The sequence below is a fragment of the Martes martes genome, assembly GCF_963455335.1.
Source record: "Martes martes genome assembly, chromosome: 3".
Lineage (NCBI taxonomy): Eukaryota > Metazoa > Chordata > Mammalia > Carnivora > Mustelidae > Martes > Martes martes.
The window spans coordinates 67,512,889-67,538,142 of NC_137890.1; the positions used below are offsets into that span (position 1 = coordinate 67,512,889).

The following is a 25,254-nucleotide window of genomic DNA, read 5'->3' on the forward strand; positions in this document are numbered from 1 at the left end:
TTGGTCTTTCATATCATTAATTTTGGTACAAATCTGCATTTTTGAAGAGTCTTATTAACAAGAGCTCTGAATTGCTATTTAAATAATTCAGTTTGTATGATTAGAACATAGATTTAGGAGAAAGAATTGCTCATATGGTTCTCTAGAAATTCAGGCAATTAAGAATTGGCTTGATAAAGTTAAAGAGAAGTTCTAAAGCATAAGGAAATTACACAACAATTTATTTAGAAATTTGTTAAATTTGGTGTGAGGGGAAAAAGGGGGTATGATTTTGGGAAAGAAGGGAAATGGGCTGACTCGGCTTCTAAGCTCTTAGATCCAACCCTGCCTATCAAGCTGGGGCTGCTATTAAGGCTTTTCTTTGACTTTTTAAGAAAAGGTATTTTATAGGAATCATATTTGTAATTATTTAAAACTTTGTGGGAATGGAACCCTTTTTAAAACATTATTTTATGTTATTGCTTGACCTTCCAATGTAGGATTTTTAAAACATATTCGAAGGGACACAATATATGAAAGTACAAGACTGCCTATGTCTCGTTGGAAAGTACTATTAGAATATTCTTCTTTATTTTGTGCTATGACTTCCACCCATTGGTCTTACTTGTGTTCTTTGGAAGACCACATATAAATATACTCTTTATTATAAATGACAGGCTTTTTAGAGGCAACTGTTATGTCCTACCCCATTCCTATCTTTAGAATCCAAATTAGTCTCTTCAGTGGGCTAACCTAGCCCCAGTTCCTTCAAGTCACATGATGTGGTTTCTGTATCACTTATATATCTTGATGTCAAAGTATTCACTAACTCAGTTTTGTGCCATCTGTAGATTGGTTTTTAATTTAATTTCATTGTGTCAGAGAAAATTCTTTGTATTATTTAAATGCTTTTAAATTTATGGAGTTTCTTTTTTTTTTTTTTTTTTTTTTTATGGCCTAACATATGGTTTAGCCTAGAGAACGTTGTATGTGCACTAGAGAAAAATTCTGTAATTGGGTGGAGTGTTCTTTAGATGTCCATTAGGTCTGCTTAATTTATTGTTCAAGTCTTCCATGGACTTGTTAATCTGCTGTCTACTTAATCTACTCGTTAATCTACTGTCTGCTGTCTGTCCATTATTGAAAGTGGGGTATGGAAATCTCCAAACTATTATTGAGTAACTATTTCTCCCTTCATTTCAGTCAGTTTTTGCTTCATGTATTTTGGGCTTTGTGTTGGGTGTCTACACATTTGTAATTGTTTTATCTTCCCAATGCATTAACCCTTTTATCATTATAAAATGTCTCTTTTAAATGACACTGTGCCCCACAGGGTTAATGAGATTGAAAATAACAGGAAGTTTAAAGCTTGTTTCTCAGAGGGGTGTTTCCCCTGATCCCCTGTTGTGTCTTTTCAGATCCCACTATCAAATCCACTGGTGGTTCCTGCAGAAGCCTGGACTCAAGGTCAACTGATGCAGTTCCAGCCCAGGAACAAGCAAGGCCCTGCCTTCTATACCCAAGATAAGGAGCCCAAGACCCCCTGCAGTTTATACCAGCTCTCAGAGCATATATGCATACCCCTCTTCTCCCTGTCTGCAGTTAATCTCCTGAGGTTAAGGGGCTGAATTTTGTCTCATTCTGATGTTGTCTTCCTCTAGAGTGAACATGGGACATATGTTACATATATGTTTGCTCAGTGCACACACTCCATCTTTCCTCATGAAGAGTCACAAGTTTCCCTGCCCTTTCCATCAAAATGGACGTAATCTCAACCGCTATGGTTACAGAAAACTTGTTCTGTCCTCCTTGGGGGAGGTGGGTTTGAGGCTTGCCCTCCCATCTCATCTCCTCCTCCTTTGGCTGCCTCTTGAATAAACTCTTTCCTTGCTACAAGGAAGGCTTTGACCAAATGGACTTGGGTGCAGTTATATTAGTTAAGATTTTTTTTTATGTCAAAACCTATTTTTCCTGTTATTAGTATAGTCACTCCAATAGCAGTCTTTCAGGATTGCTGTTTGCATGGTATCACTTTTTATCATCTATAATTTTCAACCTATTTTTATCTTTAAATCTAAACTGGATCAAAGTATAATTGATTGCATGTAGTTGCAGGTAGAGAGCACATAGATTTTGTTGCCTTTTTAATTTTTAAAAAAATTAAATAAAAAAAAGGCAGTCTGTCTTCTTTCTGGTTGGCTGTCTAACCCATTCACATTTGATGTTATTATTCATGTGGCTAGATTTATGTCTGTCATTTTGCTTTTTGTTTTCTACATGTCTCATGTCTTATTCTTCATCTGTTCCTCCTTTACTGTTTTCTTTTGCATTAGTATTTTCTAAGGCAACATGGTAATTCCTTTAATGATTTTTTAAACTACATAAAGTTAGGTTATTTTCTTAGAGGCCCCTTTAGGGTTTACAATATATATCTTATCAGAATACAAATGTATTTCAGTAAATTTAGAACTAGTTGCTTATCAAAAGGATCTGAGGCACTCTTGAGTCTTTCTCCTAGGTCTTCATTATACCTTTATTAACAACGTTGAACAAGGTGCCAAGTACAAAATTTCCTACTATTTTGCCCATATCTGGACTTTTGACACATCTCATTCTTTGTAATCCCTCAACGATGATTAGTTCTTCAATCAGTCCTACAGGTTCTTTTACTGCCCTGATGCAATGAATTCATTTAACGTGATTAATTACTTTTTTCTATATTTTATTTTCATTAGTTCTTACTCTTAATCATATTCACTATATCCTCCCCAAAGCTATATAAAAACAAATATGTACAGTTGTCTTTTTATTTAATTTTAATTTTTAAAGTTTTTTTTTTTTTTTTCTAATTCATTTGAGAGAGAGAGTGAGCACAAGAGAGCACAAGCCAGGGGGAGGGTCAGAGGCTCGGGGAGAAGGGGACTCCCTGCTCAGCTCCACCTCCAGGCTCCATCCCAGGACCTGGGATCATAACCTGAGCTGAAGGCAGAGGCTTAATCATATGAGTTATCCAAGCATTGTTAGAGTTGTCTTTTTAAAAATTAGTAAGTAGGGGTGTCTGGCTGGCTCAGTCAGTTAAGCATCTGACTTTTGGTTTCAGCTGAGGTCATGAACTCAGGATCCTGAGATCAAGCCCTCCATTGGGCTCCTCACTTAGTGTGCAGTCTGTTTGTCCCTCTCCCTCTGCCCCTCCCCCTGTTTTTTCTCTCTCTCTCATAAAGATAAAATCTTCAGAAAATTATTTAGTAACTAAAATTTTAATTTAAAAATGACACATAATGAAGACATCATTAAAAGTATAGACCAATAATTTGTTTATAAAAGATTCATTATGAAATACATTTAAATGTATTTCAAATAATAAGAATATGATTTACAGCTAACTTTCCAGGAATATATATGCTGCATTTAATGAAGTCTATTTTCAAAGGTAAAACTGCTGATATTTTCCGCTGACCTCAAAGTTAAATAAAATACAGAGAGCTGAACGATTCAGAAGTGGATGTGCAGAATAGGCTTCAGAAATCATGTATCCCAATTCTCTCATCATATATGGCAAGAAACTGGACAGAGGTTACCTGAACCCCCAATAAAGGTCATATATAGCTTGTTTGAAAAAGATCAAGTCTACAACCCAAGTGTTCTGATTTCGAGTCAAGTGCTTTTCTTTCTCTACTGAAACATCAAAGGAGTTAGCTGATAACCAAAGACTTAAAAGAAAAGTATTTTTGGCAATTTTATATAGCTTAAATGAAACAGATATGATGGAAACAGATATGCCAAGTTTATTAAGACTTGGGTTGACTTCTGGGGTGCCTGAGTGGCTCAGTCAGTTGAGCCTCTGACTCTTGATTTTTGGCTCAGGTCATGATCTCAGGGTCATGGGATTGAGCCCTGCTGTGGGCTTTGCACTCAGCAGGGAGTCTGCTTAAATTTCTCTCACTCCCTCTCCCTCTGCCCCTCCCCCTGCTCATGTGTGCTCACACTCTCTCTCTAAAATAAATAAATATATCTTAAAAAAAAAAAAAAAAAAGACTTGTTTGGTCCCTAAATAAAGTTTCATATATATATCAGGGTCTTTTAAAGAAGCCTATTATTTCTGCTACAGGAGTACATTAAAACTCTACCCATCATCTGCTGATGAAAAAAGAGTTTTATTAAACATCTCAAGAGTACTATTCAAGGCAATGAAGTAGAAATGATTTTCGGATGTAGTCTTTTGGCTCCCAGTATTCCAGCAACCCCTCTCAGCTCATTTATTTCCTTCTGTGCAGGCTCTGGTGACTCAGCCTGTTTTCCTCTCCATTCATTCAATTTGTGTTTGTTTTTTTTTTTCTTTTCCAAAGTTTCTTCTTTCCCCCTCCCCAAAATCTTATCACCACTGTTAGAGAATTCAATATTCATATATTCAGTATTCAGTCTATTCCAGTTTAATCTTAAAATTCCTTGACTTCTTTGAATTGCAACGATCTATGTCTGTGGATGGCCACATTCTGCTTCGTGATCTACTTGGCCTCCTACCTTTAATAACTCATCTTACTAGGCTTTTACTTGACTACATCTCACTCTCATCTCGGGTTGCCAGATACAGTACAGGTTGTTTGTTCAGGCGAACAATGAAATGCTCATCTGAAACTCAAATCTAATTTCGAAATGCTAAGATTTTAGGTAGAGATGGAGAGAACCTTTTTGTATGCTAATGAAAGCCCTGTATTTCCATATGCTAAATATGCTAAACCCCACAAGACTTCTAGTTTCTTCATCTTTCCATTTTTTTTTTTGCCATTTGTCAACCTGACTACATTTCCTTCCCTCCAGTTTAGAACTAGTAGTCGGTCAGTCTAATCATGTAAGTACTTTTTTTTTAACGCTCTAGTCACTGACATTTTATTTATTTTAAATTTAAATGCAATTAATTAACATATAATGTATTATTGGTTTCAGAGTAGAGGTCAGTGATTCAGTAGTCTCATATAATGCCCAATGCTCACTACATCACGTGCCTGCCTTAATGTCCATCACTCTGTTCTTCAACTTTTTTGCATCCATATCCTTCAGCCATAAACTCTCCATAAACCCTCATTCTGTAACTTCATCTTTCCCCTCTTGTACATTTTGGCTACATGATATGGGTAATTTTGACTTTATGTAAATGGACACCACTGCAAATTCATGGTTTCCATCACGGTGGGGCTTCGCTCTTTCTCCTTCATCTTTTACTTGTTTTTGATCAGTGTATTACCTCCTATCCCTTTTAGTGATGATTTAAACATCCAAGACCCTCAATCCTTACTGAAGTGCCAGCGCTTTCTACTGCCAAGAGAAAACTGAGGCCGACTTATATATTCCATCAACTATTCAAACCATCTATCAACTTCTTTCTCTCCACAATTACCTTGCAACAGGCAACAGCTTCTTCCTGGTATATTTCTAGACCTTCCTCCTGCCAATCCCAAACCAACACTGTCACCATCCATTGTTTGTCTTACACATGGAATACAGTAAACAACGTGTAATGCTAGTAACTGTGCAGAGTCTACTTCCAAGGAAAACTGAACCATCTCTTCATTGCAGCCTCAAGAAAATGATACCATTTCTTTCTGCTGGTCTTGGAGATAGGCCTCCATGAATTAGCCCTCTCTTTTCCAATTTTAACCTTGCTTCTATTGTTCCTTTCTGCCCTAAATAGGTGAAAGTCTTTCTTCAAATCTATCCTGCATCCCTCCATAATTGGCACAATATCTCTTACTTTTCCTTTATATCTCATTTTCTTGACAGTGTATTTTACACTTCACTTACTCCCATTTACTTTCAACCTCACTGGAATCTGCATTTGGTCTCTACCATTTTGCAAAAACTAGTGTGGAGAGACAAAGAACTTTTCATCTTACTTAAACTTCGTGTGGTAGCGGAGTGGGTATCCACTACCTTTTTATTAAAACTCGCTTGTTTTTGGCTTTTAAGAGAAACCTGTCTCTTGGTTTTCCTCCTTACTTTTCTGAGCATCATTTCTCATTCACCTGTCCTGGATCATCATCCTCTATTGGTGTTCCTTAGGATAATGTCCTTGAACCCTTTTTTCATTCTGTATTGTCTCCTGGTGTCTTTCAAGCACTCTCATGTTTCTCACTACACAAAATATGATGAAAATATGACTTTTCTCCTAAGCTCTAGAGTCCTACATTTAGCTGCCTTCTTAACATTTCCACCTGGATAACCCACAGGTTCAGTGGTTAAAACTGAATTCATCTTCCCAGAAAATGCGTTTTTTGCTCCAATATTTCTGTATCTCCATTGGTAGAGTTTCTGTACCTATCACTTGAGGCAGAAACCTGAAAAGCAGCTTAAAGGTACCCAAATACTCTTTTATGAGTTTTCTATCTTTTCCAGGCAGTTGCTTTTCACAGTGGAGGTTATAAGCTACATATCCACTTTATTAGTTAGCATAATGCTTGAGAACAAAAGGATAGGAAGAGAAAAAAAAATATGCTTGATAGGTCTGTTGATAGGACCAATCTATTCATCTTTGAGGTTTTTCATTCAGAAAGCTTTCCTGGATTGTGTTTACATACCCCTGTCTTATGATCCCTAGAAACGTCTCCTTTTCTAATCACTCAGTGTAATTGTAATTGTGCACTCAAATTGTTTTTTAATTTCCTATTAGCCTAAAATCTCTGTGAAGGCAGTGATGGTATCATCAGGACACACTGAAGAGCACAGGGGATACTCAATGAATATCTGATAATTGAATGACTTAAAAAGTTCTTCACCTGAGTCCTCTGCCAGGAATTATAAAGGAATGTTTTCGCGCATTCCTGAGCTGAAGCTTAGAAAGCATTACAACTGCATTTTTTTCCATTGTATTCTATACAGACACAATTAAAACAGGGCAAGCCTATGCAGCTGTATGCTCATGCCAAGGTAAGATATCCATTTGCCATCAACAGCCAGATGACAATTTTATAATTTTCAAATACTTCTGATATACATATTTAATACTAGAGATTTCATTACTCACAACTACTGGAGTGCTAAAAATATTTATTTAAGATCTCTCTAGGGGCACCTGGGTGGCTCAGTGTGTTAAAGCCTCTTGCCTTCGGCTCAGGTCATGATCTCAGGGTCCTAGGATTGAGCCCTGCGTCGGGTTTTCTGCTCAGCAGAGAGCCTGCTTCTCCCTCTCTCTCTCTCTCTGCCTGCCTCTCTGCCTACTTGTGATCTCTGTCTGTCAAATAAATACATAAAAATCTAAACAAAACAAAACAAAACAATACAAAAAACCTCTCTAAATTCTCCTGAATGAAGACATTCATTTGAAGTGTGTTGAGCAATAAGTGTCTTTAGGGAAGACTATCAAATGATAAAGGAAGGTTTGGAACTGCCATGTGTGGCAATATCAGGCAGGAAAGAGCCCCAGGAATTGCTCCCTTATATCATCTTATGGCACCAGGAGAACAGTGGCACTTTGAGATGGCTGTGCAACCTATTTAACAAAATTTCGTTTTTTAATAATTCTCAGGAAAGCAAATAGAAGCCAGCCAGTTTGTCCAATAGACTTATATGTTATATTATTAATAGTAATCTTGGATGACATATAATGCTTGAAAATTAGCTTGCCCATTTTTTGTGTGGTTGGTCTACAGATGAAATGTGTACTATGATCACTGTCATCTATTTTTCTTATAAACACCAAACGTGCCCTAATCTTCCTCCTACCTTTTTGATACCTTAAGATTAAGGTAAGTTTCATCCACTCAACATTTATGTGTCGATCATCTACTATGTATGCAGTCTTATCCTGGGTATTTTGGGGCAAGGGTAAGTAAGATAAAATTTTGCTTATCATACAGGAATTTTAAATATATTTGGGGGACAAAAGACATTTACAAATTTAAATACTTTTTTTTAGAGTGCACTCATCTGCACTATACCAACCTTAGAAAAATCAAGTGATATAAGATTACTGAGATGGAAAAATCATTTTTATTTGGGAAAATCAGAGAAAGGATACATTTGACTTTAAAAGGAAGGAATGCAATTCTGATAGGTGAAGAGTGAGAGGTAAAAAGGTAGAGAAAAAAATGTAAGAATTATGTTTGGCAAATAATCTGCAGCAGAGAATTCAAGGTAGGGTGTCAAGAAGTTAATATTGCTATACCGCGGTGGCCCAATGGTGAAGAGCTTTGAATGCCAGGAGTGGCTTTTTTCCTTCTCTCCTTTTCCTCCTCCCTCCCTTCCGCTTCTGAGAATTGGGAGTCAAACTAAGGTTTTTAACAGGGGGGTAGCATGATAGAAGTGTCTGAGAAAGTGTCCAGCAGCTTTCTTTATGATGGGCTAGAAAAGGGGAAGACAGCACAGGGAGCCACAGGCCAGTAACAAATTGATAAAGACCTGAACCTGGGTCATGGTGGTGGGTATGGCAGCAATACATGAGAAAGATGCCAGGAAAAAATAAGAATCCACAAGACTTGCTGATGAACAGAGCACGGGGTAGTAGAGAAAGAGCAAAGGGTGAGAAAGGAGTCAGAGATGACTCAGATGTCAAGTCTTTGCAATTACAACAACTGACTCAAGTCAATGACAGAAACAAAGGGAGAAATGAGATACAGCACTTCTCGGGAAAAGCTTTTGACTACTTAAGGCGGTATAACAACATGGAGAGAATGGGGGCATCAATCTGGAAAGTGTCCACCAAGAAGGAGAAAATGACGATGAAGGGGAAACAGAGGTCAGGACTGAAGGCACAGATTTGTGACGCATCTACACAGAGATGATCATTCAAGTTATATAACATAAGACGAGGAGAAGCTAAACAGTACACCCATATTTAAGGGGTTAGAGATGAAAGAGAAAGGGGAATCAAGTTAATGGTGAAAACTCATAGTTATTAAGGAAAGAGGCAAAACAGGGTAATAAATGGATACAGTGAGTAGAGCACAACCGTTAAACGCATGGATGCCAAAGTCACAAAGGACAGTTTCAAGTCCCAGCCCCAACCAGAGCCCCTTAATTAACTTTTCTAAGCTATTCTTTTCTTATCTCCAAAAATGAGATGGTAATACCTACCTCTCAGGGCACTCATCACCCGCTGACATGTTACACAGTTGTTTACTTGCTTATATATTTATATGCTAACTTAATGTCTCCCCACTGGAATGCATACTCATTAGTCTAGACTCAACTGTTTTCAGATCTTTAGGAAATGAGACAGTAGTTGCTTCTTTGCTATGTAGCCCCGGATTCCAATTCTGGGACCACAGGAAAAATCCCACCAAGTCTCCTGCTGCATACCTAAAGTGTTTAGTGTAAGGCCCTGCCCAGAATAGCTAATATTAGTTCAATAACTAATATTATTCCCTTTGTGAAGAGAGTAAAATTTCAAAAAAGAAGAAAAGGTCAATGATGTCAGGATGCCATTAAGATCTGTGAATTAGGTTACAACTTTTAAGTACAGTTTTCATAGCTTTATGACAAACAAAATATGCAGCAGAATTAACTGGTGATCTCCTTTCATTCCTTCTTTCTTTCCTGTTTTTTCCCTTTATCTACCATTTCTCCCTCCCTCCACCCCTTCCCAACAACAGATATTTATTGAGCAGTCATCATAAGCCAGGCACTGTTTTAGATCCTTGGTAAGCAGCAATGAAGAGACAAAATCCTTGCCTTCATTAAGAGCTTAGATTTAAATGTGGGGAGAGAGATATTAATCATGATAAATAAGTAAAAACATATGTAGATAGTGATAACTGGTGGGGGGAAAAGAAGGCAGAGCGAGGACAGGGAGAGACTGTGTAGGTGTGTTTCATTTTTAGATAGGTTAGCACCTGAAAGGCCTAAGGGAAAATGTCATGCAGATACCAGAAGCAGAGAGAGCTCCACACAGAAGAACCAGCAGATGCACAGGTCCTAGTGTGAGTGGGTGCCAGGGTGCTTGGTGAAGACACACTAATGGTGACAGTCATAGACAACGATGTCAGGAGGTAAAGGGGTTAGAAACAGAAGGGCAAGGTGCTGGTCGTAGGGCTAATAAAGGCTTAGATTTTTTACTCTGCGGTGGGAAGCCATTAGGGAATTGTGAACTTGAGAGTGGTATGATCTGACCTTCAGTTTTAACAGATCTCTCTGGCTGCCATGTCGAGAAAAGAGTACAGAGGGTATAGCCAGAAGGGGATAAGGGAGGAAACCGAGGCACCTCTTAGATAACTACAAGCAAACGTAAGATATGATGGTGATTTGATTGGGATGGAAGCTATAACGTTGGTGAGAGGCAATCAGATTCTGGATGACTTGCTGATGCACCAGATGTGCGGTATGAAAGCAAGAGGGGAGTCAAGAATGGCAGCTGACTTGTTGGCAAAAAGGACCACTGTTTGCTGCGGCAGGGACGACTGCGGGAGAAGCAGGCTGGGGTTGAAGAGCAGGGGTTCAGTTCGGAGAGGTTATGTTTGATACACTTCTTCCACACGTGAAAAGATGTGGGGGAGACAGCTGGGTAAATGTGTTTGGAGTTGAGAGAAGAGGTCTTGGCTGGAGCTATAAATTTGAGAGTCATCAATATACTGATTTTATAGGGGTTATAGGATAATCATTCACTCCTTCAACCAGCATTGAGTGTCTGCTGTTGGCTATCAAAACAGCCAGTAAAATTAACAAATTTTTCCACTGGACAGATGATACTCATTTCATGATTCATTCAATAAAGATTCACCTGAGCGCTATGCTAGGTAAGCTCAGGGGTCTAGAGGCAGAAAAAGCAGGGTTAGAATTCTAGTTCTGTACTTACTGTATGGACTTGGATAATACAAGTTAAGACAATAGTCTAAGCCTTTTATGTATATTAATTTATTTAATCTGTGAAATATTGATATAGATCTCATTACCCTTATACTGCAAAAGGGAAAACAAACTTAGGGTAAGTGTAGTGGGATGACCAAGAAAGCAGGCTCTGGAGTCTGGATTCAGAGGGGCTGGCTGTACAGCTTTGACTCTGCAAATTCGTAGCTCTGCAAATTTGGAGGACTTACTTGGCTTTCCCGTGGCTCAGCTTCTCAACAATGAAATGACAGCAGCAGGATCTACTGATAGCGCTGTTCAGAGGAAGGTGCAGTAACACTGACCAAGGATCTAGCACAGTACCTAGCATATGATAAGAACTCAGTATTTATTGATTCTGATCAAGCCTATTTGTCTCTTTTAGAGATGGAAGAATTGAAAAATGAGAAGAAAAGATGTTCTTCGAGCCCAAGAAATAACAATCACCTGCAGCTTTTTCCTTTAGTGTTCTAAGACTATTATTTGAGGGTTTAAGTGACTTTCCAGCAGGGGTTAAAGATGAGGAAGAGTATTGCCTTAAGCCAAGGCATAACAGTTAAGACTTGGATTTATCAGAGGAAGCATTAAACATCTTGTAATGAAGATCAGGGAATCTCCGACTGGTTCCTAAGTCATTACTTGGGCGGTGGAGCTGGTGATCTAACTCTTAGGTGTCTCCATATATCCAATGAAGTGGAATGGTACTTGGTCTCAAGGTATTTATTATCTGGGCTCTAGAGGAAGGGGAATTGTACATACTGGGACCACGAGATAAAAGTGGTAACTCAACAACGAATTATGTTAGAGTTTCCAGACAACAGAAGAGCAAATCGGACACAGGCTACAACAACTACCTACCTGAAGGGACTTCAGTATCTTATTTCCTGAGCGTGAACCTTTAATTAAGTTACAGCCTTCTTGTGTTGGCAATGGTGTCTGTCCTCATTCTAGGACACCCTCATAAGCTACCAGATCTTAACCTGCACAAGAAGAGTGCCACTCATTGAAACAGTTATAACAGGAAAAGAAAGCAAGTTGATGGGATTTAAAGTGTTTCAGGCCACTGAATCACTGACTACTTGGCGAGGGCATGAGAGAAATGTCATTCTCAACAGAGCTAACACTATGAAGCCATATCAGTGAACTGGTTTTGAAACATGAAGGCTGGTTTTTAAAAATCTTCTGATTTCCTCAGGAAACCTAATAGGGAACTTCCATTAGAGATTTTCAGTTCTCTTGCTTGCAGGTTTATTCCCCAAGGGTACATAATTTTTAAAGAGACTCTTATCACTTGATATCATCTATCCCCTTATCTCTCACAGGCGCCGTATAAACTTTTTGATATACACACAAAAACAAAAGAGGATGAAGAACTGGCATTCCCCTCACCTCTGGGGACTAAGAAATACTACAAACTTTTACTCTGAACCATTTTTCTCAGGATTTCAAATACATACTTTATCTTCAATGCTCATCAAACAAATAAAAAAATCGAGTAGTAGTATCAACACAGTGCTAGCAAAAACAGAGGGCCTAGATTATGATTTGGAGAATTCTTAGGACTCAGACAAGAGCGTAAGAATAAATCATTTAGAGAATTAGCTATGTTCCAGGCTTCATTAGTTCTAATTATCCCTCAAATATGCTCAGCAGAATGCACTTGGGTCAGCTGGGACTGACACACAATAGGGTAGCAACTTATAAACTTCTCAAAGCACAAAAAGAGTTCATAAAACAACTGCTTGTGCATTTAGAGTCATGTGATAACACCTCTTATTGCATAAGCCACCAGATGAAACAGATGGGGCCACTCTTCACTTGAGAATGTTTCTTTTGTAAAAACACCGGACTTCCTTATTCTCCATTTGAGACACAAACTGCAAGAAAGCCAAATCTGAGGCCAGCTCTCTCTGTGCTTTATTGCCTAGATGTCACAGCAATAGTAAATAATGTATTAATGAAATATCCTTATTTAGGAAAAAAAAAACTTGGCAAATAAAAACATGAGCTTCCACTCAGAGAAATTTAAGGCTTTAAAATAACACATCACTTAAAAAGTTTTTTCTTTTTTTTCTTATAAGACTCACAGTGCATTTTATCCAAATAATAATATTGGTTATATTATTGGTTATAATATTGGTTAATATTGGTTACCTTTTATTACTTAATCTGGGTATGTTTTTCCAGCAATGTATTCATTACTTAAGGAAAGCTTCTTTACTCTACATTCACCAGTTCACTCTGGGTTATTATATATTCAGATTTAGGCATTACTTTTGAAGAAAATACTAGAGAAGAATGGGTCCTGATTGGTGAAACTACTTTAGCTTAATAAAATGTTTTCACATTGGCTTTAACTTATTAAATGCATCTTAAAAAGCATTTGCCTCTGTCCATATTTAGTTATTTAGAAACTATTGTTATCAAAAATTATCACCCAAATATTAGTGGATCAATATGAAAATTATTCCAATAACATTATAAGACTCTATGAACACATTTATTTACATAAAAATTTATTGGTTTTTCTGTGCATTCTTCAAACTTATGGGAAACGTGTAGATTCTCTTTGTAGACAAAAAATGGCTGATAAATAGGTCAAAATATATAAAGTACACTTTATCCCAAATGGGGCTTATTAGTTACATATTTTGATAACGCCATAAGAAACTAGTATTAGGATTTCAAGTGTTTGGCAAAAAACTAAATAGAGGCTATGGAATATTGAGTGAGTCTAATCTATCCACATATCTTAAGTGGATTAGCCTCTTTGTATACTTAGCTGAGCAAAGACAGTAGATTCATTATAGTTAATTTCCATTTTGCTATGAATGTTCTTTAAAAAGCCTGTAACAACTTTTAAGAAAGAACCCTTACGCCTACTAATTCTTATTCAAAACAACAGCATAACTTGTAAGTCAAACCACAGGAGAAACAACTAAAAATGGTAAGATAAAATGAGTTGGAAACATTAAAGGGTCATGTACTTAGGACTCCAAAACATATGTTTAAACAAATATGGTATTGTCTGGCATATAGCTCAGCATTTATCAACAGGATTGTGAAGACACCCCCCAAAAGTGAATATGAGCGTGTTTCACTCAACAGAAGCCTCTCCACTGTACATTTCCCAATCTACTTTGGAAGTGATGAATTTAAGCAACACACTTGAAGAAAATGATGTATGAGAATGGGTCTTGAATGGTGAGATGACTTAAAATATGTTGTGACGGCTGAAGGTCAGAGGATATTCATTTGATACCTTAAATGATGAATATAAAGGACTTATTTCTGTTAAATGAGTAAGGCTAAAACGACAAAAGGTGAAAGTTTCAAGGAGAAAAGAGTTTGGTTCAGTATTAAGAAGAGTTTTTTGGGATGCCTGGCTCGCTCAGTCAAAGAGCGTGTGACTCTTAATCTCGTGGTCATGAGTTTGAACCCCACAATGGGTGTAGAGATTACTTAAATAAATAAAATTAAAAAAAAAAAAAGAAGAAGCTCTTTCTAACTATCAAAACTGTCTGTAAATGCGAGTAGTTAGCTGAGTAGATAATAAAGTTCTCATCAGTGGAGGTAAAAGTAGAGGCTGGATGACCATTCCTTAGTAATGTTGTAGGGAAGATTCAGGCAGTTAATGAGGAGGGCTGCATTATGTTCTCCTCTAAAGTTTCCTTCTTGCCCTGGTATAAAATAACTGACCCATGGAGTAGAATTAGGTTCTTCCTCCTAGTACTAACTGCATAATATATTTTAATGAGATGGCCATTGTAAATTCTACATAATTTTTATATACAGTGAAATACTTGCAACTTACTAAGCATTAGTACTGATTAGTAATTATAAGTAGAATTCTATAATTAAAACATATAAAGACGGAGCATACACAACATGAACAGACACATCATTGATAAAATTCCTTATATTGTAGTATCTGCACCAAATAAAAATTTAGTAAGGAATAAAAACAACTGGCAAACAAATAGCTTTCTTAGAAACAACTGTGTTTTAATTCATGATAAAAGAGCATTTTTAATGTGTCTTAACTGAAAGATGTACAATACCATGGCTTGTATAACTCACTGATATCACCAAGTAAAATCATATGTATAAAAAAGTATATGGATATTTTATTCAATTAATTGCTGAATTGTTTCTCTTTGTCATTTTTATGAAAGTATATCCCATTAATCATAGGTTTTATTATGAAATGTTTCTTTAGGTGAATTAGTCCAATTTGATGTTCATTAAACAGCACATGTATTTTCTAAATAGTTTCTCTCTATGTGATAGATCAATACATTATTTTCATAAAATAAAGATTTATAACATACAAACAGCCTCACTATTAATTAAAAGCCTCCTAATAAAGAACTTAATCTTTAAAACTCATCAAACAATCATATTCTGAATGGAAATGTAAGCCTGGTAGTTTCTTTTCATAATAACACTTACTTATATCCCAGCAGCAGTTGCTAAAAATTACCTCTTAGACACAGACAGCACAGACAGGCACGCCTTCACGCACGCGCACAGACATCTACATCTCTACCACATACAGTCTTGATGTTGTGGTGCTGAGAGCAGCTGCAGTCAGACAAACCTAGTTCTGCAATTACCCTTGCTAACACACTTAACCTGTTTAAGCCTCAGTCACTATTGGTAAATGGGGACTAATATTTGTTGTAAAGATTAAATGTGATCAAATACTCATAAGATTTTTTCCCCCTTTCTTATCACCATCTAGTCTTGACTCACTGAATTATTTTAAGTATCAAGTGAAATAATGCATATAAAAGTCTTTTGTAAATCTAAAAGAATGTTGCAATTGTATTACCTCATTTAATAGGCAATTTATCCCCTGCATTGCATTACATCATGATTAACAGTGTTTATTATTATTATTAATTTTTTTTACTGTTGGCGGGTGTGGAGGACCAGAGGGAGATGGAGAAAGAGAATCTGAAGCAGGCTCCATGCTCAGTGAGGAGCCGAAGGCAGGACTCAATCTCAGGACCCTGAGATCATGACCTGAGCTGAAATCAAGAGTAAGATGCTTAACACTTAATGGACTGAGCCACCCAGGCACTGTTATCCTTTTGAATAATTGTAATAACAAATTTCTATAGAAGAAATAAGCAGCTTAAAACAAAAGCTCAAGTTTGAAAATAGGGAAACCAATCATTAGCAACAATTATTTTCCAAATTGTTTTGGAATAATCCACAGTTTTAAAAAAGTAATATAACAATTTATCTCAAACAGGCTGGGCCAGTACACCCAGCAGGAGAACAGAGGCTTTACCACTCTTCGCTCGATGAAGAGAAAGAAAGAATACATTTTTCCCTCAAAATTCCATCTATTCCAGCCTATTTTCTAGACTAAACAATTTGGATAATGCTCTCAATAATTCACACTACCTGAGTTACACGCAGAGTTCAAATACACATTCTGGTGCGGCTGTAAAGTATATTTTCCCTAGAGTTTCTCATTTAGGAGTTTTCTGGCCTTCCAGAGCCAAGCCATGTAAATGATACCCAACTCGGAAAAATTTTTAAAAAGGGAGTCTGTGTTTTGATCCTGTTCTGATTTTTGTTTTTAAAGATACAGCTATTGGAACTATCGCAGCTGATAATTTCATTCTGACATGAGTTTAAAAGGTTAAGTTACTATCTGAGGAAAGGTAATCTGGTTGCCTTTCACGGCAGCCTGCAAACTCTGCAATCTGCATAGAGAGGGGCATTTGTCATCATTAGCTGAGCTGTGACAGCTGGCACCCAGGGTGTCCCAGAATCAAGAAGTGGCAGAGAGACTCTTGCTTTAGGTGGCCATTAAGTGTAGCAGGTTTCTGGAGGAGGAAGTATATTTTATGAAAAGCTTTGTGATGTAACTAACAGCAGTGAACATATTTGAATTTTCCGTAACATGGATAATACAATGATAGCACATAATTAGCAGGTTGCCTCTAGACAACAAGATGCCAGACTACAGTATGAATAAACATCTCCTGCCTGCCACTTAGAGAGGGAGAATGGTTTGCAGCACCCACATAGCTCGGGCACACTGTGTTTTTTCAAGGTTGGATTAGGGTGATCAACGGGTAAGTATACTCAAAGAAACAGACCGAAGACGGAGAGAATAGTTCTCAGTTGTTTAAATTTGGTAGCAAACAATGCACAGTGTCTCAGGAGCGAGCTCAACCACACACACCCATTATAGTGCCCATCCTTTTGATAACATGAATATGAAAACTGAAATCATTCCCACACATGCAATCCACCAACTGTCTGAGGTGCCTGTAATTGGTACTAAGTCTTTAAAATAATCCTCGGCTGAAGTTTAAAATCAGAATCTTTTTACCAAAACGAGGGTTACTAACTACGGGTCTGAAACGGTTGTGAGGAACACACCCAGAAAAGAATTCTTATGACTTTAAAATTTTATATGTTTGTCTTGTTAGTGCAAAACCATGTAAAGCAAAAGAAAATGTAAGTTAAAAAAATAGGTTGATCAGATCTTTGAAACATAAGAGTGCTATGACCCCTTTAAAAAATCATCAATGTTTGCAAACATAATCAATAACACTAGGTTTTATATTATTATGTAAACTAGTTTTCCACAAATAAAACTAATTTTTGTGTTAATGTAAAATCTATGCAAATACATGCAGTCATTTATCAGGAAAGCTGACAAGCATTCCATATTGGAGGGGGAAATGGAACTGCCTCAAGAATAGAGGCAATTAATTATTTCTGTATTTTTTCTTCTTCTGTCTTGAGGCACAAAAGTTATCCATCCAGTTAAAACAGCAAATGAAATAAAGAGATTTTTTTTTTATTTAAACACATATGGCTTTTGCCTGCAATACTGATCACCACAAGGTCTACAGATGCCCGTGGCTAAATTGTACACTGGCAGATGCACACAGGGGAAAACTGTGCTAATGCAGCGTGGAGAGCAAAACAAATGAAGAACTGAATTTGCTAGTAAAAGAAAAAAAACAAACAACAACAAAAAGCAAAAACCCCCAAACCAAAAGAAACCCTAAAATCACCCCCCCCCCCCCCCCCGCAAGCTCCCCACCCAGGGAGTTATGCAATTTGCTTATCAAATACAGGTTCAGGTTGCAAGAAACTTAACCATCATCTGTTGCAGGAAAGCAGAAAACAATTTTAAATCTATGAAAGTGTTTTTATGGATACACATGCGTATTATGCGTGTGGGTGACTGAGCAGTATATTTGTATTTATATAGAGAGAATGGTTAGCGAAATTTTACATTTCTCAATTTTGCAATTAAAAGCTTATGACATTCAAACCTGCCACAGTGTGTGTGTCTGTATATATACTGTCAGAACTTCCGGTTATTATTATTTAAAAACTCTGTTTAGCGTCATCTCTGAAGGTATTACTGAAAACTGCCTAGGTTATCATGGACCAATGTTGCAGATGTGATATTATGTCCTGGTGGCCACAAGAATCCTGGATTTAGTAGTTTCTTCCCTTTAACAGATTAAAATAAATGTATAGAGGCCAATTCAATCATTTCCTATCTGAAATACTGGGTCTGTGTGCGTGTGTGTATGTGTGTGTGTGTGTGTACGTGCACAGGCTATTTTGCAAACCATAAAGAGTATACTTTCTAAAAATGGTTTAAGATTATTAAGAAAACAATAACTTCTTTCTTAATAGGCCTGTAAGCATGCATAACATTAAAATCTCTGTTGTAATTGCCAAATAAAAATATAAAACAGAAAACGTTTAAATAATTTTATATCTTGGGGAAAATAACAGAAGACTAGTTGGACTATTCCAAGTTGTAAAAAAGGCAAAATACTTGAAAGAGCATCTTGGTCAACGAATACGTCTACTTTCCTACAATTTAAGCATTCTTTGTTTGGAGTATTTATAACCATTGAAATTTAAATGACAATGTATATTTATATAAAATTAGGATTAGAAGCATATGTTCCAAAAATGTGCATACGTTAATTAATATTAGTTCTAACAAACTCCTTGGCCTTGTCCCCCACCACTCAAAGGGAGGATTAATTTACTGAAAATGTAAAGTACAATGTAATTTAAATACTGAAAGGAGATTCATTTCTCCAGTGACATAGAGCTAGTAACATTTCCAATATGCCTCAAATGTTGCGAACTTATATGAGGAATCCCTGTTTCTTACTATGCATTTGACATTCAAATATAAACTCTATTCGCAAGTCTAATGCACACATTCATGCTTGTGTAATGTATAGTCGCAGTTCGTTTGAAAAATAAATCTTTTACCTAGCATTAAGGTGACATATATTATATTTAAACAACTTTTATGGAACACAAAAAAGTGTAAATCGATTGCTTGCCTATCTGAAATATCATTTTGTACTCTGCCTCCACTTCAGTGCTACTGGATTAAAACTGGCCTTAAATTAGAAGTGAGATAAAATAGTAAATTCTAGAGGAATAAATAAAGATTTACAACCCAAGGATTTTTTGACATAAAAGTAAACCACCCAATGCATATAAACGAATCATAAAATTTATGAATTAAATAGTAAAATAGGGGCACAAGGAAACTTTTGTGGCAATGGAAATATTCTATTGCCTGTGCCAGATGATCTATGACTCTAGATATTTGCTAAAATTCACAGGATGGCACATTCATGTGGAAAAACCATAGAATAGAATGGTACTGTACACAAAATACACATCAATAAACTTGACTTAAATAACAAAAACAGATTTCACATAAAAATAAAATAAAGGTATACTTTCTATTTTGTTGGTTTCACAATTTTTTATTAGAAAGACTACAGTCTTACAAACTCCGCGCTCTCATGCTTTTTGATCTAGATGTGTAGACAAAATGGATAGACAAAATGTAGATTAAAAAGTATTAACTACTTACTAGGACTTTGACTTGATATTTTTGATAAGTCATGGAAAATTAGGCTTTTTAGAAACGATACGCATTTGTTTACTAAAATGTGTATTATTAGAATAGTGAAAATAATCATAAGTGAAAATGAAATCATTATGGTGTATTCTCAGATGTTTATATCTCTATATCTCTCTCTATATATATGCAAAACTATAAATGAAATTCCTATTTATAAACTGATTTCCTTCCTTTTCTATAAAGCATTTATTTTATTACATAAAATACATATGATACAAGGTAATAGTTTTCATTTGATGTAATTATTCTTTTAGATTATTACTCCAGTTGCTGATCATTAAAAAAAATCCTAGTTTAGAGGAATTGCTTTGTTCATTAAAAAGTAAGCTCCAAAACTGTAAATTAGATATAGAAAAGGTTACTTTAGACATGCAATCACTGAATGTTGATTATCTACATACCATACTCTAGTCTCAAGGTCATGTTGAATATTTCCTGTGGCTTAATCACATACAGTATGGGACAGTAATGAGAGCTCTGCAGTCCGGGATGACCCACTACAGATGTACAGATTAAGACACTAATCGCATCTGATTCCATTGTTTTCTCTAAGAGCAATAAAACTCTAATGCGCTAAGAGTACTAAGGCTGTGGTCACATACACAAATGTCTATAAATCCACGTGAATTATGGGTTGAGGAGTCCCTAGTTTTCATACATTCATAAAGAAAAGAACTGCGTGAGCCCATTTATCTCGTCAGAATATTTCTACAATATCCGAATGAAAAACAGAGGCTGAAATCTCATAAAGTGAATTTGAATTTTCTACATCATAAAGAGGACAGTGACTTTCTGAAGGGTCTATGAGGAACTGGAATATTGGAACCAACACTTCTTCCATAATACTCAATAAATAAATGACTAACCCCAATATCCTTACATTTTTGGAAGAAAGATAACAATCTGTTTTGAGCAATAAGAAAGTCTTTTGGCTAATAAACTTCCCCTCAAATTTTTCAATTTACGCATGCAACTTAAAATATCCTACACCTCTATGTATGTATTCAAATGAAGTGGGCAACGTGAGCTGATTACCTAAATAACCCAGGCTTTCAATTTCTTCTTCTACCAAAAGAAACATTTTTATCCAGAATTATCCAGAATCACTACAAATCTGCAAATCCAGCAGTGGTCATAATTCTGGTAAGGTACACTTCCAATGTCCATCTTCATCTCAAATTTACTTTCTTTCCAACGTTTATTAGCACCAATAACAAATTTACTAAGGAACATTGTAGGGAAAGAAGTGGTCCCCACAACAAATGCTGACTATACGATGGGTACAGGGGGATGAGCAAAACTAAGGCCACAGCCCTGACCATTCAAGTGAAGGATTAAGGAAATAATTTTTTAAAGAACTGCAATCATCAGGATGCGCTGGCTGAAACAACAAAACAGGGTCTAAATTGTGTCAACAGTGACCTCAATTCTCTGCTTTACTTTGTCATAAGCCTGATATTAAAATATGAAATAATTGTTTTAAGAAATCATTGAAACTTTTGAAGCTCTCAAGCTATTTTTTTTCAAGTGTTCTTATACAAGGAGTCACAACAGGAAAAAAGGTAGAGATGCCATCAAATTAGATTACCAGAGAAACTCCCTCTATTTTACTTTATTTAATGTGACACATAAAGAAAACCCTGCACAAATATCTGTCTTTAATTTCTCTAGTGTAAAAAAAGAAATATATTGTGTCTGGCAGAATGAAGCAGATGAAATAGCCTGGGTGCATTTAAAAAACGAAGTGGGGGGAGGCAGAAATCAGATGCGTACAATGAGCCTTCAAAGCCACTCCAGCAGTAGGGATAAATAATTTAATAAACTCAACTTCATATTCTTTTTATCTCCCCAGTGTAATAAGCACATATTAAAAAAATAAAACTTTAAGTTCATGAATACTTGTGAATAGAAGAGCAGCCAACAAATATGAAAAAACACAAAACAATATCTATGTGAGCATTTAACATGTATATGCATATTCCCTAACAGATACATTTTTCTAGATGAAAGGTCACAATGGCTTAAATTTATGAACACGTAATTCAAATTTAAATTAGTTTTTTTAAAAAAACAAAGAAACCTTGCATTCCTACATTTCTCAACATAATAGTTTTTCTTTAAACCTAATAAGGTGACTATTTATGCATTACTTTGTGTATCCCATATAAATTACGTAGGTTTACAGATTGCGGGTAAGTTACTTAAGCAACAATACTTCAGGAAAAAAACATTTTGCCATTATTATTTTGAATGTCTGGAAATGTTAAGGATCACAGTATTTAACTGTTTTATATTCATTAATGCTACTAACATGTACGATAACGGTGTTTGTGACTTTTTGGGATTCTTTTCATAAATGGTGCGTTTTAAATCAAGGCTGCCTAGTATCCTAAGTAAATGAAATGAAAAACTCAAGTCAGTTAGATCTTTAAATCCCAAATAAAATTCAAATTACCATTAAATCATGAGATTCTTGGCTTTTCTTCCCCTTCAATTAGGTCAGTTTTCTTCAATTATCATTCTATTATTAGCTCATGTCAAAGATGCCTGCACAGCATACGACGAAAACAATTAAGCATTTATATCCTAAAGCATGGGACACACACAAGCTTTTATTCTAGTACTAAGATTATATTTATAGTAAAAAAATAATATAAGTAAGATTGGGATCATTAGAGTTGTTTTATAACTTCTCACATAAGTAAATAAATTGATTTTAAGCTATCCCCAGGTAGTACATCCTCATTTGAAATAACCAGTTCAATAGGCCAAAGGTGTTTCAAAAAATTACTATAAAATAAGTTACTCCCACAAAACTATCTCCAAGGCCTAGATTAAAAGCGGCCGAATTATATAAAAATATACCATATATGTTAAATTCCTCTCCATAGGTCATTTCAATTAAAAAAAATTGAGGGATAGAAAAACATACTCCTCGAATAGTTTAATTTTCCCTTCCACAATGAGAGGTGTCTAAGATCACTGAAAGGTTTCAGCTACAGAAGGCAATTCATTTCACGTGTTCAGTGTAATAGAAAATCACTGTGTTGCAGCAACAAGCAGAACTTGCACTGGAGTATTATTCTAGGGCGCCCAGTTCACCTGCAGTGATAACAGCGGGTGGGTGAATCCTGTGTTATGTAAATCACTGTCAGCTCCCAGTGTGAAGGGTGCTGTAGGAAGCAGCCCAGAAAACACAGTCCCGGCGTCCTTGAAACAGAATGACTTCACTTCCCTGGAACATTCTACGACTAACGAGTTTCTTAGTCCTTTTCTCACCATCCATTTTTCTTCTTCAAAGTGCAAATCGTTAGTGAAAAGGCCCCGGTTACACCAATTAGTTTGCACAAAGTGCTTCGGTGTTTAGCTTCGCTTTAACCCAATTAAGCCGCACAGTGAGCCCCGAAGATGCGCCACCTGCGCGCCTGGCTCCAGCGAGGCCGGCCCGGCGCCCCTCGCGTCCTTCGCGTCAGACCCATCCGGACCGCCGCCCCACGGTGCCCCCCAAACGGCTCCGGGGCCTCCGCGTCCCAGGCTGCACGTCCTCGGCAACCGGGGACACTTGCAGGTGGCCCAAGAAATCGAGGGACGAGGTCCTGGCCAAGCAATTCTGTTCTGAAGCCCAGGGAGATTGCGCTGGGCATAGGGGCCCGCGGCCGACGACGAGAAAGCGCGGGGCTTGGCTGCGACCTCACGTGGGCCCAATGGTGGCGGTCGGGGCCGAGGGGTGCGCGGGCAGGGGCCGTGGCCTGGAGCAGTGGAGAACCCGAGGACACCAAGCAAGGTTTAAAAGAACGGGCACACAGGGAAACAATCTCTATGGAAGAGAGAGAGGAAAGGATGGCTTGGGAGTGCGGACCAGCGAGAGAGGGAACCTGCGCTGGGCGAGAGCCAGACGCGGCTTTTCCCCTGAGGCCAAGGCACTTCTTCGCCTTCTTGGCCGAGGGTTCTCCGGTTCTGATTTGCCTCCTCTTCTTCTTCCAACTGCCAAAAGGTAGCAGTGCATTCACCCGCAAAGCCTGCGAAGTGGGGAGGGGCTGTTCGGGTTGTTCCCAATCCCTGCTCCTAAGGGAATAAAAGGTTCCTGGGGAAAACAGTAGATGGATGCCATGAGCCCCAAATCTCATGTACTATTTTAAGCTAGATCGGAATCTATCACTCTTGGATAAGGAGAAAAGGAAATAACAGATGGCTTTGTGACGCTAATACCTGTGCAAAAACAAATAAACAAACAAATAAATAAATAAAAAAACAAATGCTGGAGTAAAAAGTAGGAGCCTGGAACAAGATCTTGTTGAAAGCGGATCTGAAAGAAAGTGCCTACAGACCTGTTACCAGGAGTTATAGGATTTTGCTGGAAATATTGTTAAAGAGATGGCATCTAAATTAAAGGTAGGCATTAAAAATCTGCTTAGGTTTTAAAACCACTACATAATCCCTAAGTGGTATTTATTTCCTTTCCTGTACATTAAGGACACAACTGGTACCACCAGAAAAAAACAAAACAAAAACCAAAAACATATTCTACATAAATCATTCTCCCCCTCCTGTTTCAAGTTTCCAAAATGCAGAAATGCTGATTTCTTTCAAAGTATTCCAAATGATATTTTAAATTTAAAAGCCCTGGATGACTGCAAATTAATTTTCTTTTAAAATCTTACCTGATTTTTCCCTCAACCAAATCACATGAAATCCTATAACAATTAGAAGTCTACTGTCAGGTCACCACTAAGGACACTTAAGCAAGGAGGTATAATTATACATCAATAAGCAAGCCAGAAACCCTAAACCTGAACATTTTCAGAACAGTTATCTGCCAGTAGGTCTCATCTCCATGATCTTGCTTTAATTTCACATATTAAAACATAGCTATGAACTCACATTACAGTAATCTCTCAATCACAGAGATAAGTTATTTTTAAAATATTTCCACCAGTGCATACAAAGCTTACTGTCCTGATTATGTTGGGCAAGTCTACCAAAGTACAAAGAGGGCTGCAGTTGGGGAGAGGGGGAGTAACACTAAACAATTTTTAAACATCCTAACTTAAACTGGGGTAGACAACACCTAACAAAGCAATAATTTTCATATTCCTTTCAACAACTGCAAATGAGGGGAAAAAAACAGAGATAAAACGCTGCATAATGTTAAAAAAAAAAAAAAACAAAACCAAACACACATGCACAAAAAAACCAACTCAAAACCCCATTCTAACATATAGGACATCCCCCAAATGACACAGGCATCAGTCCATCTAAAGCCAACTTACATATACATGAAAGAGCAAACTCTCAACCTGCATTTAAAAAGACCTCAAGGATTACCAGACATTAATTATCTTACCCTAAATGCAAGTTACTGACTTTTGTTTTAGAAGACCCCATCTAGTTCACTAATTGATGGATGGCCATTAATACACCTGTATTTGCATTTCCCCTGCAAAAAGACAGGCAGGGTTTTCAACACAGAAGAGAACCACTTTGCCAAGTCTTTTCAAAACGTCAATATG

The 25,254-nt window shown here is 36.9% G+C and overlaps 1 protein-coding gene across 1 annotated transcript in view; it reads right to left on the reverse strand.

Moving 5' to 3' along the window:
• LOC308339566 (neurobeachin-like) overlaps nt 1-25,254 on the reverse strand; it is a 304,645-nt gene that overhangs the window by 162,981 nt on the left and 116,410 nt on the right. The gene's annotated exons all lie outside the window — the stretch shown is intronic.